A 22,408-nucleotide genomic window follows, 5' to 3' on the forward strand; every position below is an offset into this window, starting at 1 on the left:
TACCTCATTTAACGGTTAGGCACGAAGTTTTTTTTCGATACATTTGTTTCTCTAAACATACTAGAGCAATAACGGGCGACCGCAGGATAGATTATATATATATTGCGTGCAGCAACTGAACACTTGTCGATATGAATGCAACTTTTCTCTGTATTAGTTCAGCTTGTAGCATAAATAACAATACAAGAGGAAATTGTAAACTTAGCACAACTGAGGTTATCTCATTGGAGTATTCATCTGGCGAGGGGGGGGGGGACACTCCGAATGGTAGGACTGCTATACCCTCGTTTATAGACTGCCCGGAGGCTTCGCGGTCCTGTTTCTTGTAGTTATAGGCTGTCCTGCAGCGCGGCTATTGCGTCGTACGTACGAGTAGAGCGAGCAGGGCAGAAGTTGCCGAGAAATAACGACAGATTCGTAAGAACTGAAGCATAGACAGGTGAATCTTGTTCCTGCGACGTGAGTTGCTTTCTGTGTTTTCCGTTTTTGAAGGGTATGAAAGAAGCGTCGACTGGTCAGACAGGCGGTAGAAATGCTCGGTGTTTAGTTTTTGGCTGAAAATCTACTTGCAATGTGTGCAAGTAGATGTGAAGAAGGCCGAGTAGATGTGTCGACAGACGTACAGAGAAGAGAATAAGTGGTTTGAAGCTTCTGTCAACTGACTTGTTCAGCTTTGTTTAGCTGCGGCTGCATGGGTCGTTTTGTTTGTCTCCTTTGTTTAATGTGTTCCGTAAGATTACGAAAGCTGAGGATGGTTTTGTTTGCTTCTCCGTCGTGGTTCGAAGTCTGGACCACCACTCGGAATACGAATCCTTGAGCTTGTCTGTGGGTGGCGTCGTTACCCAGGTTGCCTGTGTGCCTGGGACAAAAACAAGCTGCTGTTATGAAAAATTTATGATACAGGACGGGTAAAAAAAAGAAAAAAAAAGAAGGAAGTCCTGTACCCCACCCTATCCGACGTGTGTTGTCGTTTTTCTGTTTTCCCAACCCAACCTCTTCCCTCAAACAGAAACTTAACAACACATAATAAATACACTACAATACATAATAAATACACTACAACAACGGATCAACACTATATACAATATGTACAGCCCAGCAGTGGAGGCCGGCTGGGAAATTCTTGTAGAGCGTTTTTGCGCGTCATCCTCCAATTGCGCGCTGCCCCCGGAGCCAGGTTGTTAACCCTCACTACCGCGGTCTCATGGCGCAACGCTCAAGCCACTCGACCACCCCAGGGGGTACAAGTTGAACAACTTTTTGCACCTTATATGTTTGCGAGCTTGAAGCTGCTCATTGAGAAGAGAGTTATCATGGATTAAAGCAGCGTGTGATAAATTCTGGGGTGGAAGCTCTGTTGTGGATACTAATACATCTATTAAGAAGAATGGTAATGATGATAATGATAGACACAGTCGTTACCTGTTACAAGGCAATGCGCAAGTGGAGGAACTATCCGATAGAATATACCTCATTTAACGGTTAGGCACGAAGTTTTTTTTCGATACATTTGTTTCTCTAAACATACTAGAGCAATAACGGGCGACCGCAGGATAGATTATATATATATTGCGTGCAGCAACTGAACACTTGTCGATATGAATGCAACTTTTCTCTGTATTAGTTCAGCTTGTAGCATAAATAACAATACAAGAGGAAATTGTAAACTTAGCACAACTGAGGTTATCTCATTGGAGTATTCATCTGGGGAGGGGGGGGGGACACTCCGAATGGTAGGACTGCTATACCCTCGTTTATAGACTGCCCGGAGGCTTCGCGGTCCTGTTTCTTGTAGTTATAGGCTGTCCTGCAGCGCGGCTATTGCGTCGTACGTACGAGTAGAGCGAGCAGGGCAGAAGTTGCCGAGAAATAACGACAGATTCGTAAGGACTGAAGCATAGACAGGTGAATCTTGTTCCTGCGACGTGAGTTGCTTTCTGTGTTTTCCGTTTTTGAAGGGTATGAAAGAAGCGTCGACTGGTCAGACAGGCGGTAGAAATGCTCGGTGTTTAGTTTTTGGCTGAAAATCTACTTGCAATGTGTGCAAGTAGATGTGAAGAAGGCCGAGTAGATGTGTCGACAGACGTACAGAGAAGAGAATAAGTGGTTTGAAGCTTCTGTCAACTGACTTGTTCAGCTTTGTTTAGCTGCGGCTGCATGGGTCGTTTTGTTTGTCTCCTTTGTTTAATGTGTTCCGTAAGATTACGAAAGCTGAGGATGGTTTTGTTTGCTTCTCCGTCGTGGTTCGAAGTCTGGACCACCACTCGGAATACGAATCCTTGAGCTTGTCTGTGGGTGGCGTCGTTACCCAGGTTGCCTGTGTGCCTGGGACAAAAACAAGCTGCTGTTATGAAACATTTATGATACAGGACGGGTAAAAAAAAGAAAAAAAAGAAGGAAGTCCTGTACCCCACCCTATCCGACGTGTGTTGTCGTTTTTCTGTTTTCCCAACCCAACCTCTTCCCTCAAACAGAAACTTAACAACACATAATAAATACACTACAATACATAATAAATACACTACAACAACGGATCAACACTATATACAATATGTACAGCCCAGCAGTGGAGGCCGGCTGGGAAATTCTTGTAGAGCGTTTTTGCGCGTCATCCTCCAATTGCGCGCTGCCCCCGGAGCCAGGTTGTTAACCCTCACTACCGCGGTCTCATGGCGCAACGCTCAAGCAACTCGACCACCCCAGGGGGTACAAGTTGAACAACTTTTTGCACCTTATATGTTTGCGAGCTTGAAGCTGCTCATTGAGAAGAGAGTTATCATGGATTAAAGCAGCGTGTGATAAATTCTGGGGTGGAAGCTCTGTTGTGGATACTAATACATCTATTAAGAAGAATGGTAATGATGATAATGATAGACACAGTCGTTACCTGTTACAAGGCAATGCGCAAGTGGAGGAATTATCCGATAGAATATACCTCATTTAACGGTTAGGCACGAAGTTTTTTTTCGATACATTTGTTTCTCTAAACATACTAGAGCAATAACGGGCGACCGCAGGATAGATTATATATATATTGCGTGCAGCAACTGAACACTTGTCGATATGAATGCAACTTTTCTCTGTATTAGTTCAGCTTGTAGCATAAATAACAATACAAGAGGAAATTGTAAACTTAGCACAACTGAGGTTATCTCATTGGAGTATTCATCTGGCGAGGGGGGGGGGGACACTCCGAATGGTAGGACTGCTATACCCTTGTTTATAGACTGCCCGGAGGCTTCGCGGTCCTGTTTCTTGTAGTTATAGGCTGTCCTGCAGCGCGGCTATTGCGTCGTACGTACGAGTAGAGCGAGCAGGGCAGAAGTTGCCGAGAAATAACGACAGATTCGTAAGAACTGAAGCATAGACAGGTGAATCTTGTTCCTGCGACGTGAGTTGCTTTCTGTGTTTTCCGTTTTTGAAGGGTATGAAAGAAGCGTCGACTGGTCAGACAGGCGGTAGAAATGCTCGGTGTTTAGTTTTTGGCTGAAAATCTACTTGCAATGTGTGCAAGTAGATGTGAAGAAGGCCGAGTAGATGTGTCGACAGACGTACAGAGAAGAGAATAAGTGGTTTGAAGCTTCTGTCAACTGACTTGTTCAGCTTTGTTTAGCTGCGGCTGCATGGGTCGTTTTGTTTGTCTCCTTTGTTTAATGTGTTCCGTAAGATTACGAAAGCTGAGGATGGTTTTGTTTGCTTCTCCGTCGTGGTTCGAAGTCTGGACCACCACTCGGAATACGAATCCTTGAGCTTGTCTGTGGGTGGCGTCGTTACCCAGGTTGCCTGTGTGCCTGGGACAAAAACAAGCTGCTGTTATGAAAAATTTATGATACAGGACGGGTAAAAAAAAGAAAAAAAAAGAAGGAAGTCCTGTACCCCACCCTATCCGACGTGTGTTGTCGTTTTTCTGTTTTCCCAACCCAACCTCTTCCCTCAAACAGAAACTTAACAACACATAAATACACTACAATACATAATAAATACACTACAACAACGGATCAACACTATATACAATATGTACAGCCCAGCAGTGGAGGCCGGCTGGGAAATTCTTGTAGAGCGTTTTTGCGCGTCATCCTCCAATTGCGCGCTGCCCCCGGAGCCAGGTTGTTAACCCTCACTACCGCGGTCTCATGGCGCAACGCTCAAGCCACTCGACCACCCCAGGGGGTACAAGTTGAACAACTTTTTGCACCTTATATGTTTGCGAGCTTGAAGCTGCTCATTGAGAAGAGAGTTATCATGGATTAAAGCAGCGTGTGATAAATTCTGGGGTGGAAGCTCTGTTGTGGATACTAATACATCTATTAAGAAGAATGGTAATGATGATAATGATAGACACAGTCGTTACCTGTTACAAGGCAATGCGCAAGTGGAGGAACTATCCGATAGAATATACCTCATTTAACGGTTAGGCACGAAGTTTTTTTTCGATACATTTGTTTCTCTAAACATACTAGAGCAATAACGGGCGACCGCAGGATAGATTATATATATATTGCGTGCAGCAACTGAACACTTGTCGATATGAATGCAACTTTTCTCTGTATTAGTTCAGCTTGTAGCATAAATAACAATACAAGAGGAAATTGTAAACTTAGCACAACTGAGGTTATCTCATTGGAGTATTCATCTGGGGAGGGGGGGGGACACTCCGAATGGTAGGACTGCTATACCCTCGTTTATAGACTGCCCGGAGGCTTCGCGGTCCTGTTTCTTGTAGTTACAGGCTGTCCTGCAGCGCGGCTATTACGTCGTACGTACGAGTAGAGCGAGCAGGGCAGAAGTTGCCGAGAAATAACGACAGATTCGTAAGGACTGAAGCATAGACAGGTGAATCTTGTTCCTGCGACGTGAGTTGCTTTCTGTGTTTTCCGTTTTTGAAGGGTATGAAAGAAGCGTCGACTGGTCAGACAGGCGGTAGAAATGCTCGGTGTTTAGTTTTTGGCTGAAAATCTACTTGCAATGTGTGCAAGTAGATGTGAAGAAGGCCGAGTAGATGTGTCGACAGACGTACAGAGAAGAGAATAAGTGGTTTGAAGCTTCTGTCAACTGACTTGTTCAGCTTTGTTTAGCTGCGGCTGCATGGGTCGTTTTGTTTGTCTCCTTTGTTTAATGTGTTCCGTAAGATTACGAAAGCTGAGGATGGTTTTGTTTGGTTCTCCGTCGTGGTTCGAAGTCTGGACCACCACTCGGAATACGAATCCTTGAGCTTGTCTGTGGGTGGCGTCGTTACCCAGGTTGCCTGTGTGCCTGGGACAAAAACAAGCTGCTGTTATGAAAAATTTATGATACAGGACGGGTAAAAAAAAGAAAAAAAAAGAAGGAAGTCCTGTACCCCACCCTATCCGACGTGTGTTGTCGTTTTTCTGTTTTCCCAACCCAACCTCTTCCCTCAAACAGAAACTTAACAACACATAATAAATACACTACATTACATAATAAATACACTACAACAACGGATCAACACTATATACAATATGTACAGCCCAGCAGTGGAGGCCGGCTGGGAAATTCTTGTAGAGCGTTTTTGCGCGTCATCCTCCAATTGCGCGCTGCCCCCGGAGCCAGGTTGTTAACCCTCACTACCGCGGTCTCATGGCGCAACGCTCAAGCCACTCGACCACCCCAGGGGGTACAAGTTGAACAACTTTTTGCACCTTATATGTTTGCGAGCTTGAAGCTGCTCATTGAGAAGAGAGTTATCATGGATTAAAGCAGCGTGTGATAAATTCTGGGGTGGAAGCTCTGTTGTGGATACTAATACATCTATTAAGAAGAATGGTAATGATGATAATGATAGACACAGTCGTTACCTGTTACAAGGCAATGCGCAAGTGGAGGAACTATCCGATAGAATATACCTCATTTAACGGTTAGGCACGAAGTTTTTTTTCGATACATTTGTTTCTCTAAACATACTAGAGCAATAACGGGCGACCGCAGGATAGATTATATATATATTGCGTGCAGCAACTGAACACTTGTCGATATGAATGCAACTTTTCTCTGTATTAGTTCAGCTTGTAGCATAAATAACAATACAAGAGGAAATTGTAAACTTAGCCCAACTGAGGTTATCTCATTGGAGTATTCATCTGGGGAGGGGGGGGGGACACTCCGAATGGTAGGACTGCTATACCCTCGTTTATAGACTGCCCGGAGGCTTCGCGGTCCTGTTTCTTGTAGTTATAGGCTGTCCTGCAGCGCGGCTATTGCGTCGTACGTACGAGTAGAGCGAGCAGGGCAGAAGTTGCCGAGAAATAACGACAGATTCGTAAGGACTGAAGCATAGACAGGTGAATCTTGTTCCTGCGACGTGAGTTGCTTTCTGTGTTTTCCGTTTTTGAAGGGTATGAAAGAAGCGTCGACTGGTCAGACAGGCGGTAGAAATGCTCGGTGTTTAGTTTTTGGCTGAAAATCTACTTGCAATGTGTGCAAGTAGATGTGAAGAAGGCCGAGTAGATGTGTCGACAGACGTACAGAGAAGAGAATAAGTGGTTTGAAGCTTCTGTCAACTGACTTGTTCAGCTTTGTTTAGCTGCGGCTGCATGGGTCGTTTTGTTTGTCTCCTTTGTTTAATGTGTTCCGTAAGATTACGAAAGCTGAGGATGGTTTTGTTTGCTTCTCCGTCGTGGTTCGAAGTCTGGACCACCACTCGGAATACGAATCCTTGAGCTTGTCTGTGGGTGGCGTCGTTACCCAGGTTGCCTGTGTGCCTGGGACAAAAACAAGCTGCTGTTATGAAAAAATTATGATACAGGACGGGTAAAAAAAAGAAAAAAAAAGAAGGAAGTCCTGTACCCCACCCTATCCGACGTGTGTTGTCGTTTTTCTGTTTTCCCAACCTAACCTCTTCCCTCAAACAGAAACTTAACAACACATAATAAATACACTACAATACATAATAAATACACTACAACAACGGATCAACACTATATACAATATGTACAGCCCAGCAGTGGAGGCCGGCTGGGAAATTCTTGTAGAGCGTTTTTGCGCGTCATCCTCCAATTGCGCGCTGCCCCCGGAGCCAGGTTGTTAACCCTCACTACCGCGGTCTCATGGCGCAACGCTCAAGCCACTCGACCACCCCAGGGGGTACAAGTTGAACAACTTTTTGCACCTTATATGTTTGCGAGCTTGAAGCTGCTCATTGAGAAGAGAGTTATCATGGATTAAAGCAGCGTGTGATAAATTCTGGGGTGGAAGCTCTGTTGTGGATACTAATACATCTATTAAGAAGAATGGTAATGATGATAATGATAGACACAGTCGTTACCTGTTACAAGGCAATGCGCAAGTGGAGGAACTATCCGATAGAATATACCTCATTTAACGGTTAGGCACGAAGTTTTTTTTCGATACATTTGTTTCTCTAAACATACTAGAGCAATAACGGGCGACCGCAGGATAGATTATATATATATTGCGTGCAGCAACTGAACACTTGTCGATATGAATGCAACTTTTCTCTGTATTAGTTCAGCTTGTAGCATAAATAACAATACAAGAGGAAATTGTAAACTTAGCACAACTGAGGTTATCTCATTGGAGTATTCATCTGGGGAGGGGGGGGGGGACACTCCGAATGGTAGGACTGCTATACCCTCGTTTATAGACTGCCCGGAGGCTTCGCGGTCCTGTTTCTTGTAGTTATAGGCTGTCCTGCAGCGCGGCTATTGCGTCGTACGTACGAGTAGAGCGAGCAGGGCAGAAGTTGCCGAGAAATAACGACAAATTCGTAAGGACTGAAGCATAGACAGGTGAATCTTGTTCCTGCGACGTGAGTTGCTTTCTGTGTTTTCCGTTTTTGAAAGGTATGAAAGAAGCGTCGACTGGTCAGACAGGCGGTAGAAATGCTCGGTGTTTAGTTTTTGGCTGAAAATCTACTTGCAATGTGTGCAAGTAGATGTGAAGAAGGCCGAGTAGATGTGTCGACAGACGTACAGAGAAGAGAATAAGTGGTTTGAAGCTTCTGTCAACTGACTTGTTCAGCTTTGTTTAGCTGCGGCTGCATGGGTCGTTTTGTTTGTCTCCTTTGTTTAATGTGTTCCGTAAGATTACGAAAGCTGAGGATGGTTTTGTTTGCTTCTCCGTCGTGGTTCGAAGTCTGGACCACCACTCGGAATACGAATCCTTGAGCTTGTCTGTGGGTGGCGTCGTTACCCAGGTTGCCTGTGTGCCTGGGACAAAAACAAGCTGCTGTTATGAAAAATTTATGATACAGGACGGGTAAAAAAAAGAAAAAAAAAGAAGGAAGTCCTGTACCCCACCCTATCCGACGTGTGTTGTCGTTTTTCTGTTTTCCCAACCCAACCTCTTCCCTCAAACAGAAACTTAACAACACATAATAAATACACTACAATACATAATAAATACACTACAACAACGGATCAACACTATATACAATATGTACAGCCCAGCAGTGGAGGCCGGCTGGGAAATTCTTGTAGAGCGTTTTTGCGCGTCATCCTCCAATTGCGCGCTGCCCCCGGAGCCAGGTTGTTAACCCTCACTACCGCGGTCTCATGGCGCAACGCTCAAGCCACTCGACCACCCCAGGGGGTACAAGTTGAACAACTTTTTGCACCTTATATGTTTGCGAGCTTGAAGCTGCTCATTGAGAAGAGAGTTATCATGGATTAAAGCAGCGTGTGATAAATTCTGGGGTGGAAGCTCTGTTGTGGATACTAATACATCTATTAAGAAGAATGGTAATGATGATAATGATAGACACAGTCGTTACCTGTTACAAGGCAATGCGCAAGTGGAGGAACTATCCGATAGAATATACCTCATTTAACGGTTAGGCACGAAGTTTTTTTTCGATACATTTGTTTCTCTAAACATACTAGAGCAATAACGGGCGACCGCAGGATAGATTATATATATATTGCGTGCAGCAACTGAACACTTGTCGATATGAATGCAACTTTTCTCTGTATTAGTTCAGCTTGTAGCATAAATAACAATACAAGAGGAAATTGTAAACTTAGCACAACTGAGGTTATCTCATTGGAGTATTCATCTGGGGAGGGGGGGGGGACACTCCGAATGGTAGGACTGCTATACCCTCGTTTATAGACTGCCCGGAGGCTTCGCGGTCCTGTTTCTTGTAGTTATAGGCTGTCCTGCAGCGCGGCTATTGCGTCGTACGTACGAGTAGAGCGAGCAGGGCAGAAGTTGCCGAGAAATAACGACAGATTCGTAAGGACTAAAGCATAGACAGGCGAATCTTGTTCCTGCGACGTGAGTTGCTTTCTGTGTTTTCCGTTTTTGAAGGGTATGAAAGAAGCGTCGACTGGTCAGACAGGCGGTAGAAATGCTCGGTGTTTAGTTTTTGGCTGAAAATCTACTTGCAATGTGTGCAAGTAGATGTGAAGAAGGCCGAGTAGATGTGTCGACAGACGTACAGAGAAGAGAATAAGTGGTTTGAAGCTTCTGTCAACTGACTTGTTCAGCTTTGTTTAGCTGCGGCTGCATGGGTCGTTTTGTTTGTCTCCTTTGTTTAATGTGTTCCGTAAGATTACGAAAGCTGAGGATGGTTTTGTTTGCTTCTCCGTCGTGGTTCGAAGTCTGGACCACCACTCGGAATACGAATCCTTGAGCTTGTCTGTCGGTGGCGTCGTTACCCAGGTTGCCTGTGTGCCTGGGACAAAAACAAGCTGCTGTTATGAAAAATTTATGATACAGGACGGGTAAAAAAAAGAAAAAAAAAGAAGGAAGTCCTGTACCCCACCCTATCCGACGTGTGTTGTCGTTTTTCTGTTTTCCCAACCCAACCTCTTCCCTCAAACAGAAACTTAACAACACATAATAAATACACTACAATACATAATAAATACACTACAACAACGGATCAACACTATATACAATATGTACAGCCCAGCAGTGGAGGCCGGCTGGGAAATTCTTGTAGAGCGTTTTTGCGCGTCATCCTCCAATTGCGCGCTGCCCCCGGAGCCAGGTTGTTAACCCTCACTACCGCGGTCTCATGGCGCAACGCTCAAGCCACTCGACCACCCCAGGGGGTACAAGTTGAACAACTTTTTGCACCTTATATGTTTGCGAGCTTGAAGCTGCTCATTGAGAAGAGAGTTATCATGGATTAAAGCAGCGTGTGATAAATTCTGGGGTGGAAGCTCTGTTGTGGATACTAATACATCTATTAAGAAGAATGGTAATGATGATAATGATAGACACAGTCGTTACCTGTTACAAGGCAATGCGCAAGTGGAGGAACTATCCGATAGAATATACCTCATTTAACGGTTAGGCACGAAGTTTTTTTTCGATACATTTGTTTCTCTAAACATACTAGAGCAATAACGGGCGACCGCAGGATAGATTATATATATATTGCGTGCAGCAACTGAACACTTGTCGATATGAATGCAACTTTTCTCTGTATTAGTTCAGCTTGTAGCATAAATAACAATACAAGAGGAAATTGTAAACTTAGCACAACTGAGGTTATCTCATTGGAGTATTCATCTGGGGAGGGGGGGAGACACTCCGAATGGTAGGACTGCTATACCCTCGTTTATAGACTGCCCGGAGGCTTCGCGGTCCTGTTTCTTGTAGTTATAGGCTGTCCTGCAGCGCGGCTATTGCGTCGTACGTACGAGTAGAGCGAGCAGGGCAGAAGTTTCCGAGAAATAACGACAGATTCGTAAGGACTGAAGCATAGACAGGTGAATCTTGTTCCTGCGACGTGAGTTGCTTTCTGTGTTTTCCGTTTTTGAAAGGTATGAAAGAAGCGTCGACTGGTCAGACAGGCGGTAGAAATGCTCGGTGTTTAGTTTTTGGCTGAAAATCTACTTGCAATGTGTGCAAGTAGATGTGAAGAAGGCTGAGTAGATGTGTCGACAGACGTACAGAGAAGAGAATAAGTGGTTTGAAGCTTCTGTCAACTGACTTGTTCAGCTTTGTTTAGCTGCGGCTGCATGGGTCGTTTTGTTTGTCTCCTTTGTTTAATGTGTTCCGTAAGATTACGAAAGCTGAGGATGGTTTTGTTTGCTTCTCCGTCGTGGTTCGAAGTCTGGACCACCACTCGGAATACGAATCCTTGAGCTTGTCTGTGGGTGGCGTCGTTACCCAGGTTGCCTGTGTGCCTGGGACAAAAACAAGCTGCTGTTATGAAAAATTTATGATACAGGACGGGTAAAAAAAAGAAAAAAAAAGAAGGAAGTCCTGTACCCCACCCTATCCGACGTGTGTTGTCGTTTTTCTGTTTTCCCAACCCAACCTCTTCCCTCAAACAGAAACTTAACAACACATAATAAATACACTGTAGCATTGATATTTGGCACAGGCCGGAACGCCAGCTGAAGAAGAGAAGGAAGAGTGTTGTTGCTGCTCGCGCTCGCTCCGCTTGACAGCTGGTCGGTTCTACCGCTACGTTTTCCACAAAGTAAACGTCTCTTCTGCTCACCACTAAAGGTGTACTATCAAGTGGTGGAGAGTGCTGGGTACCTTTTTCCATCCTGGAACTCCGCAACCGAACTCTACCTTCGCCATCAACAATGTCCATCGACGCTGCACAGCAGACGGCTCCTACATCTCCACCTGTCCACTGTCCCGGCGTCCCGAGAGAGCGAGATCCAGACATCTTCAACGGCACCGATGAGCAGGACGTCGAGGACTGGCTCTCTTCGTTCGAACGAGTAAGCGTCAACAACAGGTGGGACGAAAACGACAAACTGGGCCGCGTCCACTTTTACCTCAGAGGAGTAGCAGAGCTCTGGCTCAACAACCACGAAGCCGAGCTTACCGACTGGGCCACTTTCAAGACCACCTTCGCGGACGTGTTTGGCCGACCGACAGTGCGCAAGCTCCGTGCAGAACAGCGCTTGCGGGATCGCGCCCAACTGTCGGGAGAGGGTTTCACGTCCTACATTGAGGACGTCGTAGGCCTCTGCCGTCGCTTTGATCCTGACATGTCGGAAACCGCCAAGGTAAAACACATTATGAAGGGCATCGAGGACGATGCCTTCCACATGCTGGTGGCTAAAGACCCGCAAACAGTTTCGGAAGTCATCCAACACTGCCAAAGTTTCGATGAGTTGCGAAAACAGCGCATTTCAACGCGACGGCCTACTTTCGACATGACCAGCACGCCAGCATTGACCGTTGGTGCAATATCTCCAGAACAGACTGTATTGACCCCGCAAATCCAGCAATTTATCCGAGAGGAAGTGGCACGCCAGTTGTCCCTTGCCCCCTTGCTTCCCAGCAATACGCATGGGCTGACCTCGTCACTGCGCCAAACCATCGAAGAGCAAGTCTGCGAGGCACTTCCCCCCACGTACCAGCCACCACCTGTGTCCGCTCCCCTGACTTACGCTGACGTCGCGCGAAGGCAGGTACATGCGCCGTCAAACGTCGTCGACCCTGCCCACCAAGCGAACGCCTTCTACGCAACACACGTACCGGCAGGCTCGCATGTTCCCATTTACCGCCGTCCTTCAACGCTTCCCAACAACCCTTGGCGTACATCGGATAACAGACCTATCTGCTATTACTGTCGTCAGCCTGGCCATGTTGAGCGGTTCTGTCGCCGGCGCGTCCCTCACTCAGGCATTATTGATGGCACCTACGGCTACGCCCCCACAGAACCACCACAGACGCTGCCGTTCCATGCAGCTTCGGACACTTCTCCGCCGAGCCGCCGCGCCTTCAACCCACGCCGATCGCCTTCCCCGCGCCGACGTTCGCCTTCACCAATGCTTCGGCGTGCACCACCTGCCCAAACGGAAAACTGACCATCGCAGTTCCGGAGGCAAGAACTGCGCCACCGTCGAACTCCACAAGGCCTCGTTCTCTACCGAATAATGAAATAACTGTCTTGATTGAAGGTATCCCCGTTCAAGCATTAATAGATACCGGAGCTGCCGTGTCTGTATTGAGTGAAGCATTGTGTCGCAAGTTAAGAAAAGTTACGATTCCGCTTTCTGGTCTCTCCCTTCGTACGGCAACAGCGCATCACGTGAACCCTTCTATGACGTGCACGGCTCGGTTAATCATCCAGGACGTTCTGTACGTGGTTGAATTTATCGTGTTTCCGCACTGCTCACACGACGTCATATTAGGCTGGGACTTCCTTTCCACACATCATGCCGTTGTTGATTGTGCCCGGGCCGAACTAGAATTGTCATCGCTCTCCGACGACGATTATAATAAGCCTTCTATTTCTCGTGTTGTCGTCGCCGCGGAGACTGATATTCCACCTATGTCTTCTGTTATTGTACCGATCTCGTGCGACCATGCCGCTTTTTCGGACGTCATGTTCACGCCGTCAGAAGACTTCACTTCTCGAAAAAACGTTCTTCTGCCTTTTGCTCTTCTGACGGTCGAAGCCACTTGCGCAAACATTTATGCCACGAATCTCCTTTCTGTACCAGTCACCCTATTCCGTGGCGAATGCATCGGCCGCCTTGAGGACATCGATTGTGTTTGCACCAGTCAACTGCCCTATCAAGCAAAAAGCCTTGAGATCGCCAGTGTTACTTCCGCTCTCACATCCGCCACCTCTTCCCTCGACGTCTTCCTTCCATCGATTGATCCTGACCTTCCTGTTGACCAACGAACTCAACTCTTGACACTTCTCGACCACTTCCGCTCATCGTTCGACTTCAAACAAACCAGTCTGGGCCGAACATCTGCAATTGTCCATCGTATTGACACTGGCACCCACGCACCATTGCGTCAGCGTCCATACCGGGTCTCCCACGCCGAACGCCAAGTTATAGACGATCAAGTGTCTGATATGCTCAATCGTGGCGTTATACAGCCGTCTAACAGTCCGTGGGCCTCCCCGGTGGTACTGGTCAAAAAGAAGGACGGGGGCATCCGATTCTGTGTGGATTACAGGCGCCTTAACAAGATCACGCGCAAAGATGTTTATCCGCTCCCCAGAATTGACGACGCTCTCGACTGTTTGCAAGGTGCAGAATTCTTTTCTTCGCTGGATCTTCGATCGGGATACTGGCAGGTACCCATGGATGAAGCTGACCGCGCCAAGACTGCGTTTGTAACTCCGGACGGCTTGTACGAGTTTAACGTGATGCCGTTCGGCCTTTGTAACGCCCCAGCCACCTTCGAGCGTCTGATGGACAATATACTTCGAGGCCTTAAATGGCAGACGTGTCTTTGCTATTTGGACGACGTCGTCGTTTTTTCAAAAGACTTCGATACCCATCTTCTGCGCCTCGCAAGTGTCCTGCATTGCCTTACACATGCTGGGCTCCAACTAAATTTGAAAAAGTGCCATTTTGCCGCCCGGAAGCTCACCATCTTAGGGCATGTTGTCAGCAAGGACGGCGTTCTACCTGATCCTGGAAAACTCCGTGCTGTCGCCCAGTTTCCGAAGCCATCGACACTTAAGGAACTCCGGAGCTTTATCGGCTTATGTTCATACTTTCGCCGATTTGTCCGTAATTTTGCATCTGTCATGGCCCCTTTAACACGGCTACTTTCTGACACCGAGGGCATTTCGGCGTGGTCTTCCAATTGCGATAAGGCATTCGCGAAACTACGTCAATTGCTGACATCTCCACCGATTCTCCGTCACTTTGATCCTGATGCCCCTACAGAAATACACACCGACGCAAGTGGAGTCGGACTTGGCGCTATTCTTGCTCAACGCAAGTCTGGATACGACGAGTACGTCGTTTCTTATGCCAGTCGCACTCTTACTAGGGCTGAACAGAATTATTCAGTCACAGAAAAAGAATGTCTAGCCATCGTCTGGGCAATCACAAAATTTCGACCCTACGTCTATGGCCGTCCATTTGACGTCGTGACTGATCACCACGCCCTCTGCTGGTTATCGTCACTAAAAGACCCATCTGGCCGTCTCGCTCGTTGGGCGTTACGCCTCCAAGACTATGATATCCGTGTCGTCTACAGGTCCGGCCGCAAACATTCAGATGCCGACGCTCTCTCCCGCTCTCCACTTCCCCATGAACACGGAAGTACTTCTGTATCCAGCCTCGATGCTGTGGCACTTTCGTACGCGGACATGCCCTATGAACAGCGCCAAGACGCTTGGATAGCCTCTATGATAGAGTTACTGTCTCAGCCGTCCCAAGTTACGCCCAATCGTTCACTGCAGCGCACAGCTCGACACTTTACCATCCGCGATGGACTCCTGTACCGTCGCAACTACCTTTCTGACGGCCGCAAGTGGTTGCTTGTGATTCCTCGCCACCTACGTGCCGACATTTGCGACTCTTTTCACGCGGATCCTCAATGCGGCCACGCCGGTGTGATAAAAACGTATGCACGTCTCCGGCTGCGGTACTATTGGCGCGGAATGTACCGCTTTGTCCGACAGTACGTGCGTTCGTGCTCCAAATGTCAACGCCGAAAAAGCCCACCACACATAGCCAATGGACAACTGCAGCCGTTGCCTTGCCCCTCCCGCCCTTTCGACCGCATCGGAATTGACTTGTACGGTCCCCTTCCCTATACGCCTAACGGGAACCGCTGGGTGATTGTCGCCATTGATCACTTGACACGCTATGCTGAAACTGCTGCGCTGCCAGAGGCCACATCACGTGAAGTTGGCTTATTTATCCTTCACAATCTCATTCTACGCCATGGCGCGCCTCGTGAGCTACTCAGTGACCGCGGCCGTACGTTCCTCTCCGAAGCGGTACAAGCCCTTCTTCGCGAATGCAACGTTGTGCATCGGACAACCAGCGCATACCATCCGCAAACGAATGGAATGACCGAACGGTTTAACCGCTCACTGGGCGACATGCTATCCATGTACGTGTCCGCTGATCACACCAACTGGGACCGCATACTGCCCTTTGTAACTTACGCTTACAACAGCGCCACTCAGTCTACGACAGGATTCTCTCCGTTCTTCCTCCTTTACGGGCGCGAACCTTCCTCATTCATGGACACCATTCTCTTGTATCATCCAGACGCTTCGGAATCCACAACTCTATCTGAAGTCGCCACCTATGCAGAAGAATGCAGGCAACTCGCGCGTTCCTTAACCGCCCAAGATCAAGCGTACCAGAAGAACCGTCACGACGAAAACCTGTCTTCGCAGTCATACTCGCCTGGCGCCTTGGTATGGCTTCGGGTTCCCTCATCTGTTCCTGGTCTTTCCACCAAGCTACTGCCGAAGTACGAAGGCCCCTACCGAGTCCTACGTCAGGCCTCACCGGTTAACTATATTGTTGAGCCGGTTCGACCATCAACAGACCGACGGCATCGAGGCCGCGAGACTGTTCACGTAGATCGATTGAAGCCGCACTACGACCCACCCGTCGTACCCGTTCCATAGGTCGCCAGGATGGCTCCTTTTCTGAGGGGGGAGTGATTTGTAGCATTGATATTTGGCACAGGCCGGAACGCCAGCTGAAGAAGAGAAGGAAGAGTGTTGTTGCTGCTCGCGCTCGCTCCGCTTGACAGCTGGTCGGTTCTACCGCTACGTTTTCCACAAAGTAAACGTCTCTTCTGCTCACCACTAAAGGTGTACTATCAACACTACAATACATAATAAATACACTACAACAACGGATCAACACTATATACAATATGTACAGCCCAGCAGTAGAGGCCGGCTGGGAAATTCTTGTAGAGCGTTTTTGCGCGTCATCCTCCAATTGCGCGCTGCCCCCGGAGCCAGGTTGTTAACCCTCACTACCGCGGTCTCATGGCGCAACGCTCAAGCCACTCGACCACCCCAGGGGGTACAAGTTTTTGCACCTTATATGTTTGCGAGCTTGAAGCTGCTCATTGAGAAGAGAGTTATCATGGATTAAAGCAGCGTGTGATAAATTCTGGGGTGGAAGCTCTGTTGTGGATACTAATACATCTATTAAGAAGAATGGTAATGATGATAATGATAGACACAGTCGTTACCTGTTACAAGGCAATGCGCAAGTGGAGGAACTATCCGATAGAATATACCTCATTTAACGGTTAGGCACGAAGTTTTTTTTCGATACATTTGTTTCTCTAAACATACTAGAGCAATAACGGGCGACCGCAGGATAGATTATATATATATTGCGTGCAGCAACTGAACACTTGTCGATATGAATGCAACTTTTCTCTGTATTAGTTCAGCTTGTAGCATAAATAACAATACAAGAGGAAATTGTAAACTTAGCACAACTGAGGTTATCTCATTGGAGTATTCATCTGGGGAGGGGGGGGGGACACTCCGAATGGTAGGACTGCTATACCCTCGTTTATAGACTGCCCGGAGGCTTCGCGGTCCTGTTTCTTGTAGTTATAGGCTGTCCTGCAGCGCGGCTATTGCGTCGTACGTACGAGTAGAGCGAGCAGGGCAGAAGTTGCCGAGAAATAACGACAGATTCGTAAGGACTGAAGCATAGACAGGTGAATCTTGTTCCTGCGACGTGAGTTGCTTTCTGTGTTTTCCGTTTTTGAAGGGTATGAAAGAAGCGTCGACTGGTCAGACAGGCGGTAGAAATGCTCGGTGTTTAGTTTTTGGCTGAAAATCTACTTGCAATGTGTGCAAGTAGATGTGAAGAAGGCCGAGTAGATGTGTCGACAGATGTACAGAGAAGAGAATAAGTGGTTTGAAGCTTCTGTCAACTGACTTGTTCAGCTTTGTTTAGCTGCGGCTGCATGGGTCGTTTTGTTTGTCTCCTTTGTTTAATGTGTTCCGTAAGATTACGAAAGCTGAGGATGGTTTTGTTTGCTTCTCCGTCGTGGTTCGAAGTCTGGACCACCACTCGGAATACGAATCCTTGAGCTTGTCTGTGGGTGGCGTCGTTACCCAGGTTGCCTGTGTGCCTGGGACAAAAACAAGCTGCTGTTATGAAAAATTTATGATACAGGACGGGTAAAAAAAAGAAAAAAAAAGAAGGAAGTCCTGTACCCCACCCTATCCGACGTGTGTTGTCGTTTTTCTGTTTTCCCAACCCAACCTCTTCCCTCAAACAGAAACTTAACAACACATAATAAATACACTACAATACATAATAAATACACTACAACAACGGATCAACACTATATACAATATGTACAGCCCAGCAGTGGAGGCCGGCTGGGAAATTCTTGTAGAGCGTTTTTGCGCGTCATCCTCCAATTGCGCGCTGCCCCCGGAGCCAGGTTGTTAACCCTCACTACCGCGGTCTCATGGCGCAACGCTCAAGCCACTCGACCACCCCAGGGGGTACAAGTTGAACAACTTTTTGCACCTTATATGTTTGCGAGCTTGAAGCTGCTCATTGAGAAGAGAGTTATCATGGATTAAAGCAGCGTGTGATAAATTCTGGGGTGGAAGCTCTGTTGTGGATACTAATACATCTATTAAGAAGAATGGTAATGATGATAATGATAGACACAGTCGTTACCTGTTACAAGGCAATGCGCAAGTGGAGGAACTATCCGATAGAATATACCTCATTTAACGGTTAGGCACGAAGTTTTTTTTCGATACATTTGTTTCTCTAAACATACTAGAGCAATAACGGGCGACCGCAGGATAGATTATATATATATTGCGTGCAGCAACTGAACACTTGTCGATATGAATGCAACTTTTCTCTGTATTAGTTCAGCTTGTAGCATAAATAACAATACAAGAGGAAATTGTAAACTTAGCACAACTGAGGTTATCTCATTGGAGTATTCATCTGGGGAGGGGGGGGGGGGACACTCCGAATGGTAGGACTGCTATACCCTCGTTTATAGACTGCCCGGAGGCTTCGCGGTCCTGTTTCTTGTAGTTATAGGCTGTCCTGCAGCGCGGCTATTGCGTCGTACGTACGAGTAGAGCGAGCAGGGCAGAAGTTGCCGAGAAATAACGACAGATTCGTAAGGACTGAAGCATAGACAGGTGAATCTTGTTCCTGCGACGTGAGTTGCTTTCTGTGTTTTCCGTTTTTGAAGGGTATGAAAGAAGCGTCGACTGGTCAGACAGGCGGTAGAAATGCTCGGTGTTTAGTTTTTGGCTGAAAATCTACTTGCAATGTGTGCAAGTAGATGTGAAGAAGGCCGAGTAGATGTGTCGACAGACGTACAGAGAAGAGAATAAGTGGTTTGAAGCTTCTGTCAACTGACTTGTTCAGCTTTGTTTAGCTGCGGCTGCATGGGTCGTTTTGTTTGTCTCCTTTGTTTAATGTGTTCCGTAAGATTACGAAAGCTGAGGATGGTTTTGTTTGCTTCTCCGTCGTGGTTCGAAGTCTGGACCACCACTCGGAATACGAATCCTTGAGCTTGTCTGTGGGTGGCGTCGTTACCCAGGTTGCCTGTGTGCCTGGGACAAAAACAAGCTGCTGTTATGAAAAATTTATGATACAGGACGGGTAAAAAAAAGAAAAAAAAGAAGGAAGTCCTGTACCCCACCCTATCCGACGTGTGTTGTCGTTTTTCTGTTTTCCCAACCCAACCTCTTCCCTCAAACAGAAACTTAACAACACATAATAAATACACTACAATACATAATAAATACACTACAACAACGGATCAACACTATATACAATATGTACAGCCCAGCAATGGAGGCCGGCTGGGAAATTCTTGTAGAGCGTTTTTGCGCGTCATCCTCCAATTGCGCGCTGCCCCCGGAGCCAGGTTGTTAACCCTCACTACCGCGGTCTCATGGCGCAACGCTCAAGCCACTCGACCACCCCAGGGGGTACAAGTTGAACAACTTTTTGCACCTTATATGTTTGCGAGCTTGAAGCTGCTCATTGAGAAGAGAGTTATCATGGATTAAAGCAGCGTGTGATAAATTCTGGGGTGGAAGCTCTGTTGTGGATACTAATACATCTATTAAGAAGAATGGTAATGATGATAATGATAGACACAGTCGTTACCTGTTACAAGGCAATGCGCAAGTGGAGGAACTATCCGATAGAATATACCTCATTTAACGGTTAGGCACGAAGTTTTTTTTCGATACATTTGTTTCTCTAAACATACTAGAGCAATAACGGGCGACCGCAGGATAGATTATATATATATTGCGTGCAGCAACTGAACACTTGTCGATATGAATGCAACTTTTCTCTGTATTAGTTCAGCTTGTAGCATAAATAACAATACAAGAGGAAATTGTAAACTTAGCACAACTGAGGTTATCTCATTGGAGTATTCATCTGGGGAGGGGGGGGGGACACTCCGAATGGTAGGACTGCTATACCCTCGTTTATAGACTGCCCGGAGGCTTCGCGGTCCTGTTTCTTGTAGTTATAGGCTGTCCTGCAGCGCGGCTATTGCGTCGTACGTACGAGTAGAGCGAGCAGGGCAGAAGTTGCCGAGAAATAACGACAGATTCGTAAGGACTGAAGCATAGACAGGTGAATCTTGTTCCTGCGACGTGAGTTGCTTTCTGTGTTTTCCGTTTTTGAAGGGTATGAAAGAAGCGTCGACTGGTCAGACAGGCGGTAGAAATGCTCGGTGTTTAGTTTTTGGCTGAAAATCTACTTGCAATGTGTGCAAGTAGATGTGAAGAAGGCCGAGTAGATGTGTCGACAGACGTACAGAGAAGAGAATGAGTGGTTTGAAGCTTCTGTCAACTGACTTGTTCAGCTTTGTTTAGCTGCGGCTGCATGGGTCGTTTTGTTTGTCTCCTTTGTTTAATGTGTTCCGTAAGATTACGAAAGCTGAGGATGGTTTTGTTTGCTTCTCCGTCGTGGTTCGAAGTCTGGACCACCACTCGGAATACGAATCCTTGAGCTTGTCTGTGGGTGGCGTCGTTACCCAGGTTGCCTGTGTGCCTGGGACAAAAACAAGCTGCTGTTATGAAAAATTTATGATACAGGACGGGTAAAAAAAAGAAAAAAAAAGAAGGAAGTCCTGTACCCCACCCTATCCGACGTGTGTTGTCGTTTTTCTGTTTTCCCAACCCAACCTCTTCCCTCAAACAGAAACTTAACAACACATAATAAATACACTACAATACATAATAAATACACTACAACAACGGATCAACACTATATACAATATGTACAGCCCAGCAGTGGAGGCCGGCTGGGAAATTCTTGTAGAGCGTTTTTGCGCGTCATCCTCCAATTGCGCGCTGCCCCCGGAGCCAGGTTGTTAACCCTCACTACCGCGGTCTCATGGCGCAACGCTCAAGCCACTCGACCACCCCAGGGGGTACAAGTTGAACAACTTTTTGCACCTTATATGTTTGCGAGCTTGAAGCTGCTCATTGAGAAGAGAGTTATCATGGATTAAAGCAGCGTGTGATAAATTCTGGGGTGGAAGCTCTGTTGTGGATACTAATACATCTATTAAGAAGAATGGTAATGATGATAATGATAGACACAGTCGTTACCTGTTACAAGGCAATGCGCAAGTGGAGGAACTATCCGATAGAATATACCTCATTTAACGGTTAGGCACGAAGTTTTTTTTCGATACATTTGTTTCTCTAAACATACTAGAGCAATAACGGGCGACCGCAGGATAGATTATATATATATTGCGTGCAGCAACTGAACACTTGTCGATATGAATGCAACTTTTCTCTGTATTAGTTCAGCTTGTAGCATAAATAACAATACAAGAGGAAATTGTAATCTTAGCACAACTGAGGTTATCTCATTGGAGTATTCATCTGGGGAGGGGGGGGGGATACTCCGAATGGTAGGACTGCTATACCCTCGTTTATAGACTGCCCGGAGGCTTCGCGGTCCTGTTTCTTGTAGTTATAGGCTGTCCTGCAGCGCGGCTATTGCGTCGTACGTACGAGTAGAGCGAGCAGGGCAGAAGTTGCCGAGAAATAACGACAGATTCGTAAGGACTGAAGCATAGACAGGTGAATCTTGTTCCTGCGACGTGAGTTGCTTTCTGTGTTTTCCGTTTTTGAAGGGTATGAAAGAAGCGTCGACTGGTCAGACAGGCGGTAGAAATGCTCGGTGTTTAGTTTTTGGCTGAAAATCTACTTGCAATGTGTGCAAGTAGATGTGAAGAAGGCCGAGTAGATGTGTCGACAGACGTACAGAGAAGAGAATAAGTGGTTTGAAGCTTCTGTCAACTGACTTGTTCAGCTTTGTTTAGCTGCGGCTGCATGGGTCGTTTTGTTTGTCTCCTTTGTTTAATGTGTTCCGTAAGATTACGAAAGCTGAGGATGGTTTTGTTTGCTTCTCCGTCGTGGTTCGAAGTCTGGACCACCACTCGGAATACGAATCCTTGAGCTTGTCTGTGGGTGGCGTCGTTACCCAGGTTGCCTGTGTGCCTGGGACAAAAACAAGCTGCTGTTATGAAAAATTTATGATACAGGACGGGTAAAAAAAAGAAAAAAAAAGAAGGAAGTCCTGTACCCCACCCTATCCGACGTGTGTTGTCATTTTTCTGTTTTCCCAACCCAACCTCTTCCCTCAAACAGAAACTTAACAACACATAATAAATACACTACAATACATAATAAATACACTACAACAACGGATCAACACTA

This window comes from Rhipicephalus microplus, chromosome 1 (assembly GCF_043290135.1).
Source record: "Rhipicephalus microplus isolate Deutch F79 chromosome 1, USDA_Rmic, whole genome shotgun sequence".
NCBI classification, from domain to species: domain Eukaryota; kingdom Metazoa; phylum Arthropoda; class Arachnida; order Ixodida; family Ixodidae; genus Rhipicephalus; species Rhipicephalus microplus.